Source organism: Pseudopodoces humilis, chromosome 1 (genome assembly GCF_049639895.1).
Source record: "Pseudopodoces humilis isolate 2021_Gansu_Grassland_sample_001 chromosome 1, ASM4963989v1, whole genome shotgun sequence".
Classification (NCBI taxonomy): Eukaryota; Metazoa; Chordata; class Aves; order Passeriformes; family Paridae; genus Pseudopodoces; species Pseudopodoces humilis.
This window is the reverse complement of record NC_142200.1, coordinates 72,400,216-72,413,868: the sequence shown is the minus strand read 5'-3', so window position 1 is coordinate 72,413,868 and position 13,653 is coordinate 72,400,216.

Sequence of the window (13,653 nt, the reverse complement as noted above, 5' to 3'; positions counted from 1 at the left end):
TTGGGGAAGATATTAATGAGAAACAGTGGTGTGAGGCTACAGCAACTGAGGTGTTCTAATCTTGATATTTTTGAGAGGAAAATGCTACAGCCTTTTTAGAAATGCACCTTGGGAATGTTGATGCCTTGGAGCATCAGCAAAGTCTAAAATATGTTACAAAATATTAGAAATTTTTTAAGTGTTCTCAAGATTATTTTTTATTAGAGGTGAGTCCCCTTTTTCTATTAGAGGTGAGTTGTTCTGTCCCAGTCAGTTCTCTGAATGATGCAGTGACGGCCTTTGGTCTTAGCCAGAGGCCAGCATGGAAGACCAGAGTGTGATCTCTCTACCCTTCCTTGGTGAGGGTCACTTATACCTAAGTGTTATTCATGTAGGAGTTTGGAGGTCCACTGCCAGGGCCACTTCTCAGGACACTGCCTTGCAAGATCTTCGGGGGCCAGGCACCTCAAAGAGTCCCAGCACATGAGGCATTTCTGGTGATCAGAGGTAACCAGCCACCAGGAGAGTCTCTGAGAGCTTGTTGTGCTGGTGAGCACCTGTAGTGGTTTTAAAGCAGTAACTAAAAAAACTACTAGAAAACTTACTTATTTCTTGATGTGAGATATGGATTAGAACAAGAGCAAAACAGGCTTAAAACTTAAAAGGAATAAAGAAAGTTTATAAACAAAACTACAAGGATAAGAACACCAGAATAAACTTCCAGAAAACCCCCTTTCTCCCCCACTACCCAACCATTCTCTTGTTCACATGACAACATAGAGATAAAAAAAACTTTGGAACTTTGGTTTTTAAAACAGTCCCAATTCCTGCTAGAGTTTTCTCATCAGTCTTTGTAGAGAAACAGAAGTCTTTTTCTGATAATCTATGGAGTTTCTCAGAAGAAAACTATTTCTGTTATAGCTTTCTATTTTTCTGATGCCAGCTGCCCGGAAATCTGTCATCAGTTCACTCCTCCCATTTCACATCACTCTGAGGTGTGTATGGGTCAATGAGTCTAGGGATATCATTTTAAAGATGAGTTATTCAAAGGCCAAAGTTCTCTTCATCTGTCTCTGTGAGCTTTCCTGGAAAACAGATGTTTTCTCTTTGCCTCAAGTTGCCCCAAATCTTCAACTATTAGTTCTCTTCTTCTGTTCCAACACCTCGCTGTATCATAATTACTCTACCTTTTGCTCAAAATCCAAACTTTGAACACTCCATTCCTCCCTATATACTCTGTCATGAATTAAAGGAGTTTTTTCAGGACACTATTCTCCATCTCCATAGCTTTAACAGAAAAATATTTCAGCTTATTAAAGCATCTCCTTATTCTCTACCTCTTCTGAAGTTTAATTATTTTCTTCACTGTCTCTGATAGTTTATAAAGTGTCTTTACATGTTGATTACTCTCTCTTTCTCTCTCTGGAAAAAAAAAAGATTCATCTGCAAGTCTCATCTAGGTAATGAAAGCGTTAAAATCTTGCCCAGGCTTTGTAGATGGTTCTGTGACCTCTGCCAGAGCAGCAGCTGGAGTTGTCTGCGATGGAAGATTCTTCATGGCTGCTCTGGAGAGTGTGGTCACTGTCTCAGCCCGCCGCAGGTCAAGAGCTTTTTTTTTTTTTTCTTTCTTTACTCGGCAGTCTCTGGTGAATTCAGTCACAGCAAAAAAACTGCAGCCGAGCCAGGGACCGGGGCAAGCCCCGCAGGCCCCATCTCCCGGCCGGGAGCCGCTGGGCCCAGCCCAGCCCCTGCCCGGGCTGCATGGCCTGGGCAGGGGACAGGAGCCAGCTAAAGCTCAGTTACCTTCCCGGGCTTAGGTCTTAAGGTGGTGTTCACAGGTTGATCTCACTTTTCAATGGTTAAAACTGCTGTCAATTCTTAGAAATGGCCAGCTGTTGGCTAGGAGACAAACTCCCATCAGCCGCCAGCAGTTTTAACTTCCTTAGGTGTTTCTCTTTGTTTTCTTAAATGCCAATCTATCACAGCACCTAATGGAAGAGAGGACAAAAAGAGTGTTTTGTTCTGGACCACTGGGTATGTTTGAAGTTTGCAGCAGGCATAAAGTGTGTGAGGTTACCACACCACATGTGGCTGCATCTGCTGGTGATGCTTAATTTCTTAATGCTAAGAAAAGCACACTGTGAGCACCCAATAAGCAGTGTTTACTGCAGTGCCTAGAGCATGGTGTTTAAATTATCGACTCAGATTTTAAGGGATTTGGATTTCTACCCCATTTCAGTGAAAGGTTTTGTTATCTTACATGGAAACTGATTGCTTACCAGTAAAATCTATGCGGTTTATTGTTACAATTTAATAGGGTTTGCCTATGAAAACAGATGTGAAAAAGCCCTTATATAGCTACATGGCCTCCCAGCATCCCAGCATTCACTGCCTGACTCAGTAGATATTTTCTCAAATATGTAGATTAAATTAGCAGAAACACATTGCAAGGAATCCTAGGAAAGGTATGAGTGGTTCGCAAAGTATTTCACAGGTGTACACATTTCTGCAGGTGAAGACCTTCCAACAGAGGTCTGAGTGTAGCATGGTACTCAGGAATTTCCACTTCAAATCCTTCCCACCACTATGGTTTTCTTGACACTACTCTGAAAATATGAGCAGTGTAGCCTTCTCTGGCTTGAGGGAGAAACCTTCAGGCCACAAGGATTTCTTCACCCTTCTGTGGGTCTAGGAGTCCAAAGGTTGTTTTGGGTGAGTGTAAACCCACAATTCTATAGGAAGATTCATGTCCATACATTAATGAGATTTTTAAATAACTGGGTGGCGGATGATCACTGTTAAATTAGATCTTGATGATTAGTGCTGCTGCTGAGTTACTGTTGCCGCCTCTCCCTCCTCCTTTTCCCTGCCCTGCCCTGGGCTCATTTAAGTTCCCCTTAAGTGTCATTCTTGGATGTGTCTTCTCAGCTGGCACAAAGCTTTCAGAAGAACCCAGCTAATGGGAAATGGCAACACAGAGATTTAATGACATTTAAACTGCACAGACCTGACTTTTGCTTTCATAACTTCATAAATCTCTTAAATAGCCCACTAGAATCTTCAAAAGCTGGAACTCTTCAGCAAAGTAAGGCATGATGGTAGTATATGATGCAAAACTTTTTTAGACTTGCATTTTAGGCTAAGCTTTCCATGCACTATTTGCTATGCAGCAAATACTCATTTACCTAAGGAAATCACTTGGTGAGAAAAACAGGCCAAGGACACGGTAAGCTTCCTGTTACTCAGAGGGGAGTACACTTTTTTAATGTGTTTTGAGGGAAGATGGCTTTAATGCTATATATCTGTACTGTAGAGAATGCATGAGCACTCTTGCCTTTGTCTTCAGAAACTGTGTGGGCTCAGCCACTCTCTAGCCATGAGCAGCAGATGATCTGTGTCCTGGATGTGTCCAGCCTCACCATCACCTGATATCTGAAGACTGCCACTGGGATTGCCGCAGGCTTCGTTCTGGACCCTGCTGTCCTGGCTGCCTCTGACATCTGAAGAATTTCGTGTGGTTTTCCAAAGCCAAGAGATTACATGTTCTCTGTTTGCTTGACTGACATAGTTTTCATTACATTGTTTGTTTCTATGGATTTTCCCATCCATCCTTTTCTCTCATTACCTGATAACCAGGAGCTGATCTTACGAATTAGCTCGGGATTGAGGAAAATATTTCTCTTCCATTGAGGGGTGAACTGAGGCCCACAGGAGTTAAGCAAGTCTGACTGGAACAAGCCCTGCACTTGATCCAACATGTGCCAACACAGAAACAGCTGCATCTTTAATGCTTCTGGAAATACCCAGATGGTGATCTTGGCTTTAACTTGTTTTCTTCTCTCAGTGTTTTCTTCAGCTATCTCCTTCTGTGGTGGTGGATTTCTTATTCTCATTCAACCTCACATGCTCTTTCTTTAGTTTGGTCAGATCTGAGCTGACTGGTGTACAACACTCAGCTCCTCACAATGGCCTCATTTTGCTGCTTTTCCAATTTAACTAACTCTTGCCCTGTATAAATACCATTCAATGCCCTAAAAAGGAGTGACCCATATAACATAAGTCCTGTGTCCTGGGACAATGGGCTTTGGAGAGAAAGAGCCAAAGCTATAGTCCATCATATTTGTAGAATCTTCATACCGTGTTTATAGCTATAAACATTTATAAACATTTATAAATATTTATAGTAAAATCCCAGCTTCAGGATTTTTTCTAGTGACTAAAAATAGCTACAGTTATGATTTGCACCTGGTAATTGAAGAGCATACCTGGAGATAAAGAAGGAAAACAGGTCTCCAGACAAGCCTCAAGTTTAGAGTCTGAGAGGTGGGCTGTTTGTCTGCAGTGGTTAAATTCCATGGCTGGCTTCTATACAAAATGTGTTTTGTAGGAGGTGGCCTTGGGAGACCTGCAGAGAGGGAATTACTGTAATCCAGCCTGGACGTCATGAAAGCACGGATTAATATTTCATCTTCTGCCTCTGACTGTTGTCATGCTTACTTCATTCCTGAGCAGGGGCTGTGATCCTCAAAAGACAGTGCTGAATTAAAGATTAAGCCAGTATTTTACCTGATGGAAAGAGAGCAGTTCTCTGTGGAGGATGGTGACAATGCAGCTCTTACCCAGCACTGAATGTGGAGGTTTAGATTTTCCCAAATCCAAATGACAGAGCAAAGCTGCAGCGCTGTTCTGGGGTGACTTTACCTTTAAGATAGCTTTGGGAGCTAGGGAAGTTGAAACTTCTGAAGGCTGATGGGAGTTTTTTCTCCTGACCAATTATTGGTCATTTCTGAGAATTGGCGGCGCTTTTAACCATTGAGAAGTGAGATCAACCTGTGAACACCACCTTAAGATCTAAGGCCAGAGTTCTGCTCTTTGGTTTCTGGGTTTTGAACAGGTAACAAGGCTCCGGCTTGCACCCCCCCCCCTCCCCCAGGCCAGACAAGGCTGTGGGGGAGGTGGTGGGGGGAGGCGAGAGGGCCCAGGCCAGGTCAGGCTGGTTCCCCCAGCTCGGCTGCAGTTTCTGCCACTACTGAGTTTTATCAGAGACCGCCGAGTAAAGAGAAGTCATCGCAGACAGCTCCAGCCACCGCTCCGGCAGAGATCACAGGACCAGCTACAAAACCTGGGCAAGATTTTAACCCTTTCATTACCCAGATGAGACTTGCAGATTAATCCTTTTTTCCAGAGAGAGAAAGAGAGAATAATCAACCTGTAAAGAGACTTTATAAACTATTAAAGACAGTGAAGAAAGGAATTAAGCTTCAGAAGAGGTAGAGAATAAGGAGATGCTTTAATAAGCTGAAATATTTTTCTGTTAAAGCTATGGAGATAGACAATAGTGTTTTGAAAAAAAAAACCTCTTAATTCATGACAGAGTACATCGAGAAGAATGGAGTGTTCAAAGTGTGGATTTTGAGAAAAATGGTGAAGTGGTTGTGATACTGTGAGATACTGAAACAGTATCTGAGGAGGAGAAGTAATAGTTGAAGATTTGTGGCCTTGAGAAGCAAAGAGAAAACATCTGTTTCCAGGGAGGCTCACAAAGACAGATGAAAAGAGCTTTTGCCTTTGAATAACTCATCCTTAAAAATTACATCCCTAGACTCATGTGACTCATAACACACCTCAGAGTGGTGTGAAATGGGAGGAGTGAACTGATGACAGATTTCCGGGCAGCTGGCATCAGAGAAATAGAAAGCTATGAAGAAAATTCGTTTTCTTGTGAGAAACTCCATAGATTAGCAGAAGAAGACTTCTGTTTCTCTACAAAGACTGATGAGAAGACTCTAGCAAGAATTGGGACTGTTTCAAACACCAAAGTTTTTTTTATCTCTATGTTATCATGTGAACAAGAGAATGGTTTAGTAGTGGGGGAGAAAAGGGTTTTCTGGAAGTTTTATTCTGGTTTTCTTATTCTTATAGATTTTGTTAATAAATTTTCTTTATTCCTTTTAAGTTTTAAGCCTGTTTTGCTCTTGTTCTAATCCATATCTCACAGCAAGAAATAAGTAAGTTTTCTAGTAATTTTTTAGTTACTGCTTTAAAACCACAACAAGTGTGCTGCTGGGGATGGTGTGAGAGGAAGGATCCCTGGCAGCTGTGAGCTATTTTAATGAAAGTAACACTGATAATTAGTTAAAGATGTGCAAGAGGCACTGAGCAGCTCCAGGAGATGCCATTGACTGCTGTGTGAGAGCAATCATCACACAGAATGTGAAATCATCACATCAGAAGAGTGAAAGGGCAACATGTACCTGCTTGGGAAAGTGGAAGCTGCAAGGAAACCAGAATGGGTTGGCAGAGAACCCAGGTCAGAGCCTTCCGCCAGGTCAAGGATGTGGCAGGGCAGCCCTCTTCACTGGAAACAACACACTCAAGCTGCCACAGCTCCCTGCATGGAAACAGATTTCATGATTGGTTAAGTCAAGTGAATATCAGCCTGATTAAAACCAACCCAAGAGAGTCTGTGCACATTAGTTCAGATTAACTTTTCTGTTAAAACAGCTCAATTGGGTTGTGTTTTGTTTTCTTTGTGTTTTAAAATACAGATCAGACCTTGCTATGGTACCTGGTTATCTCTTCTTTGGACAGCACTTTTTCCTTGTCATTCTCTAAGCACAGTATCCTAGTCAGTCATGCAAATCCTGAGACAATTGAGAGTATTTAAGGCTCATAAGTGGGAAAATTGCTGGGCAAGAGATTACCCAGAACGTGGAACATGAGGTTTGAGTGTACAACCAGAAGTAGTGCCCATCGGTCACTGTGACCAAGACAGCCACTGTCACACAGCAACACCTGGTTCTTGTGGTTCAGCCTGTGGTACCTGACAGTTTCTCCTAGCAAAGAACAGGTGCAGATTCTCATGAGGGCTGGAAACCCTTCAGAAGCCTAAAAAGACTCTTGCAGAAGAGCTGGGAAACCACAGACAAACACTGCTCATTGTGCCCATGAACTTAAAAAAAAGGATAATGCAGTCAGTCATGCAAAGAATAAATCACACATTTTTCAAAAGCCATGGGTGAGAAACTGATAATGTAAAACACCCACAAAGTACATTTTTATGAACATATTAGTGGAATTTTTGTGCTGCAACTGTAGCTTTTTGAAAAGGATACCAGGCAGTCAAAGACCACATTTCCCTTCACTGACATTGCGTAAATGCTGCATGACAACTATTCCACTACACTTCCCTGGGAAAGTAGCCAAGCTGATAATATGACGTCTGCTTTCAGTACAACTATGTTTGTATGTTCTTTTGAAACACTACTTCACCTTGGTTTAGAACAGAACTTTTAGTGGGGCCATTACTTAAATTCCCCATTATTTATTGATTTGTGTCCCATTAACACACAAAAATGCAGAACACCCCCATGCTACTGGCTTCTGCAAAAAAGCTGGTTTCAGTATAGTGGCAGCAAACATAAGGAAACCTTAACTCCCTGCTGCTGCATGTGGTGCGAAAGTAAATATTTTATCACCTTTGTCAGCAGAAAGCTGTGCACAGAGACTCAGGAAGCACCTTTGGTGGTTAACACTGCTCTGAGCTGACTTCAGTTACTATGGCAGCAAGAGTAAAATTCCCATTGGCACACACACACATGCACACACACAAGGAGCAGAGACGTTCCAGCAGTTCCTGTGCCCCTTTCCTGATCCACATTTACAGGAGCTCACTGCTTCATCAGTGCCTTGTGAGAAACTACTGAATGCATCCAGGATGGCACCCATGAGCACAGATTTTGTACATCTGTCTCTGGAGGGTTTCTGTTCATTTTCTATCTGTTTGGGAGGAAGAGCTTGGGCAAAGTAGCAAATTGTCATTCATGTGGGAAGCTGCTACAAGGGGAAGGGGAAAATGAACCACCTGAATGCATTTTCCCAGCCTCTTCTGTTTCCCTAAGAGACAACTGAAAGAGCAGCATTTGGCCCACTAATTATCCACAAACCTGTGTACAGTTTTATAGATACAGCCATTGTACATTGCTACAACCATTGTAAATTCAAATGTGCCAAGAGAAGTGACAAATTTAAACCTGACTAGGCAAAATTAATGTGCATAATAACCCTAATTATCTGATAAAGTAGTGAAAAGGCAGCTGGTCTGTTTTCTCTTTGTAGCCTCCATAATATACCCTGAATGATTTGTTCCTCTTATAGAACAATTATTTAATACTGGCTTTTTGAGAGATGGTAATCATTAACACATATAAGTGCTCCACATTGTCACTACAAGGTAAGAGGCTTTTTATATGTATATGTATAAAAATTATATGTGTTAAATTTTTTTAATTATATATGCATATATACATTTTGTATGTGTATCTCATTATTACTTTATATATGAATGATGTTTATATGTGCCTGTGTTGCATGTAGGTAGTTTTACAGGTATGGTTAAGTGCAATATCATATAATAAAAATAACTTAATGATATAGGTGGGGAACTGATTCAGAGTATCAAGTTTGCCAAGTCTGGAATATCCTTATTATATTTAGCATTATAAAGCACATCTCAGTCTCAGCATGGATTTGACTGATACTATTTCTACTTCCAGTGGTCAGCAGCTCCACAACCAAAGCAAAAAGGGTCCAGAGTTCATGAAGTGTTTCCATAAATGCTATATTTAGCTGTACCTAGGAATTCACCAAACAGAAGAAAATTTCTGTTCTCCAGAATAAGATTAATTAGCCCTTCTCGTTTTCCAGGTTTCTCTTCTAATACTGGGACAGTCTGAGATACCTTTGGAGGTATCTATGAATACTTTTTGGGTTTTTTTCCTGACTTGGATAATGCCCAGCACAGTGGCGGCTGGTATTGGGTGATGGGGAAGATGGTGACTTCTGGGAGGACAGCTACTGGGAACCCCCGTACTGAAGCTCTTCCTCGCCAGAGATGAGAGCACAATATAATTTTAGAGAATGCTGGGAAGCAGTTGGACTTTCACCTTCCACTGTCACTGTTGTTAAATCCCTGTTACTACAGTTACTATAGAACTAAGTCAGCCCATGGAGCTGGGAGCTCCTTGGGAGCATCGTGGCGAGATTCCCAGGCTACCAAGACAAGGAATGGCAGTGATGGTAGGCACAGCCCCAGTTACAACACTCCAGGACATTCTTCCCACTAATGTGCCACACTACAGCTGGGCACTGAAGGCAGGTAGAAGACCTCCTACTGCCCTAGGCATTAATGTCCCTTTCCCCTCTGAGGAGCATTATGGATGCTAAATCTGAACCACAGTGCCTGTACAAATTACAGGCCCGCATAGCTTTCTCAAGTCCAGCCTGGGAAGTTTTAAGGAGGAATCAAAACAATCCTCAGGGACACAAAACAGCCTTGCAGGTGTTGTTTTCTATTCCTTGTTTTCCTTGCAGGAGAAAGTCAGGGGGTGGTGAACCCCACTGACCAATGATGGTGATGTAGTGATTTACTAACCAGTAAGAATTTCCTTTCTGTACTTTCCACGAACTAATCTATATAACAAACCTAAAGCAATAAACTAAAAGATTTCTCCTGTTCTGACTCCCTTGAGAGTCCGTGTCGTTCTTTCCCGCCATTCCCTATTAGAACGACATCTGGTGACCCCGCGTGATGTGGAACCAACCCCCCGAGGTCTGGTAACCCGATGTGATGTGCAGCCGACCCCCGAGGTCAGAAAGCAACCGACGTGACAACATCTGCTAATCCCCTGAGGGTAAGCAGCAAGTGGGGAAAAAAGCCAGCCCTTCCCCCTGGAGGGGTAAGTGGAATTCTCCCGGGCTTTCCTGGAGGAAGCTGGTTTTGGAAACCAACGGGATAGTGGAGCCTGCCAGTGAGCGGGCTTGGAACGGCTCATCTTGGTGAAGCAGAGCTCGAAGTCCCGGGTCAGAGCCGATAGCGTCTGCATTACTGCATTCGCGGAGCCGCCAAGATAAAGTTTTCATAATGGAGAACTGTAATTTAGTTAACGAGCAGCTGGTCTGCCTTGCATGGCAAAATGCCTTGCTGAGCATGAGACTCTGTGTTCCTGAAGAAGATATATGCGCTTTGTTCCACTGGGTGAAAGCGCAGGAGTTTGCTATAACTGTGAATGATGTGTTTGACCTTGAGATTTGGTGGTCAGTAAGAGACCACCTGTGGACTGAGCTAGTTGCGGGAAATACCAGTGCGTGCGACTTGGCAGCAACTTGGGGAGTGATCTTTAGGGCACTGGAACAGTGCCAGCCTAAAAACAGTGAAGCCGGGAAGAAAAAGCCGCCAGCGAACGCCGCGGAACCTCCGCCAACAAAGCAGCAAAAGAGCAGAAGTCGCGCGGCTCCGTCTTCACCAGCCCCGCAGGCATCGCCACCACCGGCACCGCGAGAGCTGGCTCCGCGCGCGCCCTTCGCAGCGCGCCCCGGCACGGCGGGGGAAGAGAAAGCCAACGCTCAGCTCCCCCGCGCCCGGCGCGCGGGGCGCGGCCGAAAAACCCGCCGCTGCCGCTGCCGCCGGCACTGGCGCCGCCGCCGGCGGGCCCGAACAGCCGCCCGGCCGCGCCCGCCAGCCGGCCGCGGAAACCGAGCCCGATCCCGGGTCTGCGACCAGAGCCGAATCCGTAACAAGGGTAACAAACTCCCCGTGTACCAACGCGGCGGGGCGCGCAACTCCCCCCGGCAGAGAAGCGGCGGGGGGAGGGGGAGCAGCAACCTCGTTCCCCCTGCGCCTGCCCGCCGCCACCGGCCGCGGCCGGGGCGCCCGCCGGCCAGCCTCGAGACCCCCGAAAAAGCCGAGCCCAAGCCCAGATCTGAGGCCGGGGCCAGGCCCGGGGCGGGCATCGTGCCCCTCCGCATCCAAGGTGCCGGCGAGAAAGCGGCGGGGGGGGCCGGCGGGCTCGCTCGGCCGCGCGTGCGCGGGACACGCTAGCCCCGCGCCCATCTCGCTCCCTCCGCGCTCGGCCGCGCTCACTTCGCGCGAACCCGCGCTCCAGCCGAAAAGCGGCGGGGGGAGGAGGGGGGCGAGCCTCGCTCCCCCCGCGCTTGCCGGCCGGCGCCGCGTCTGCGGCCCCGCGTCCCCCCGCACACATCCGAAGTACCAGCAAAAAAGCGGCGGGGGAGGAAAAGAGAGCAACAAGCCCCCCGCCGGGATCTTCCGCGCCAGCCCGAGGAGATGCCTCGGAGTCGGTGCCGTGTCCGTCGCCTCCGGCGACCCGAGCAAACCAAAGTCCTGCAGTCCTTGCGGGACCCAAATTTGCTCACCTTGTACCTTTTGAGTCTTGTGTTCGCAGGCCGCGAGAAAAATAGTAACTTCGAGTTCCCTGGACCTCCCTGAATTCATGAACTACTGTTCTGACAACCAGAAGTCATCCTAGACGAGTCTACATCCTACAACAACCAACAACAAACCAACTTTCTACCAAACATACAAACTTCAATCCAATTAACAACAGCAACCTAAATTTAAGATTACAGAGAGTCAGAAAATCGGATAAACAAAATCAAAGCATTGTAACTTAAGTAAAGTTTCACTAAATCTAGATATGAGTATATTTATCACTTTAGTGTTCTTTTAAGCTTTTCTATTGACAAGTTAGACTGTCAGTTGAGCAGACTAACAATGTTTTGTATAGTGTGTATACTAGTTCACTGAATTAGAAATATTAGACTCAGCCATCAAATCCTTGCAAAGAAAACAATTCTTAAATACCAAAACGTAAGCCAAAATTCTAAAACAGCATCCATTCAAGGTTTTAGTAAAGAGACCCCTTGCGCTGTGTTTGTTCTCTCTCCTGCAAGGGCCCAGCAGGACGTGACAAACGCTGCCTTTTTATTTTTTGTAACAAAAGGGGTGAATTATGGATGCTAAATCTGAACCACAGTGCCTGTACAAATTACAGGCCGCATAGCTTTCTCAAGTCCAGCCTGGGAAGTTTTAAGGAGGAATCAAAACAATCCTCAGGGACACAAAACAGCCTTGCAGGTGTTGTTTTCTATTCCTTGTTTTCCTTGCAGGAGAAAGTCAGGGGGTGGTGAACCCCACTGACCAATGATGGTGATGTAGTGATTTACTAACCAGTAAGAATTTCCTTTCTGTACTTTCCACGAACTAATCTATATAACAAACCTAAAGCAATAAACTAAAAGATTTCTCCTGTTCTGACTCCCTTGAGAGTCCGTGTCGTTCTTTCCCGCCGTTCCCAATTAGAACGACAGAGCATCTTTCTGCAGCAGCCCATTTGCCTTCCCCCAGGGGCTCGAGCTGCCAGGAGGTGCTGACAAGGATTTGCTTGATCTTTTTTTAGGAGGCAGACTGTGCTGCTTGAGTGACCAGGAGCAACCTGAAGTGCAGCCAGTATTGCCTGGGATTTCATAGTTATGGATCTCTTGGGGGGAAAAAAATCTACAACAAAACACAGATCAAACCACTCTATTTGTGCTGAAATCGAACAGAAATCAAATCCTCCTTGGCAGCAGCAGCTCAAGGGGGCAGATGGCTGGAAGCAAGCCAGGCATGCCTCCTCCTCCTCCACCTCCACAGTGGTCCATTTGTCACAGGTTTCAAGAAGTGGTTTGTGGGAGTTTTGCTCACTACAACCTTCAGACAGGTAAGATAAACAGCAAGTGAGGGGTGCAGCCTTTAGGGTGAGGATAATGATGAAGAGGGGAAGATAGTTGGGGAGTAGTAAGGCAGCAGGGGAAGAAGGCAGTGAGGACACAGAGACCTGTGGCCTGCACTGCCAAAACTAGCAAGTGCAAGGCTTTACACAGATGCCCCAAATGGAGTCACACTCTCTGCAAGGATACTGGGAAACCACCTGCTTGCAGCAGAGCAACATGGAAGCAGGCCAGCAAACCAATGACTTCTCTCTCCATCAAGATGACCAGTGAAAACCTGATGGGAAATGAAAGTAATAGTTTTCCTTAACTCTTAAAGAAAAATTCACAGGGAGTGGAAGTTAACCCACAATCACTCCTTCCAGGGAAACCGAACTGCTTTCAGGTGATGCTGATGAGTCCTTTGGTGAAAGTGAATGGGCTTTTAGATCCACTGGAAAGTGAAAGGCAGTATCCCCAATGAAGAACCCCTATGAAGAATGAGTGTGCCAAATAAGTTGAACAGCCTGTGCCTCTTTTAATGGAAATATCACATTTATGCACATAAACACAGTAAAGTACAAAGGATTAGAAAATAGGCTTAATTTCCAGCCCCTAATTCTACATACTATATGTTCATCCCTGAGAGCACCTGTCAATGGCTGGTCTCTTGCAGGTGGTACTGAAAGTGCAAATTCAAGTACTCAGCTGCGGTACAGGTTGCTTTTCAGAACCAAATCTGATTGCTAAATCTTCAAAACCCTGGGTTGGCAGTAAACAAAAATTAACAGTTAAACCATTCAATCCAGTGTACCAGTTTCCACCTCAAAGCCATTACAAAATTAGTGCCTATGAATTGCATAGCACTGATGCACTTGCAGATAAAAATGATCTTCATATTCCCAGGACTGGGCAGCTGTATTGGCAGGTGCTTTTCCTCCAGGTCTGACCTAAGAGGCTACCTGGCAATGCAGTCTGGCCAGCACAGAAGTACAAAGAACAGGCTGTGTGGAAAAATTATTGTTTCCCACATCTGTCCTAACTTCTGTCAGACCCTATAGACAGGAAAAGTGCTGATCTGGGCGCTAGTTTTCAATTAACTGAATTTATTTCTCCCATGACACAGTT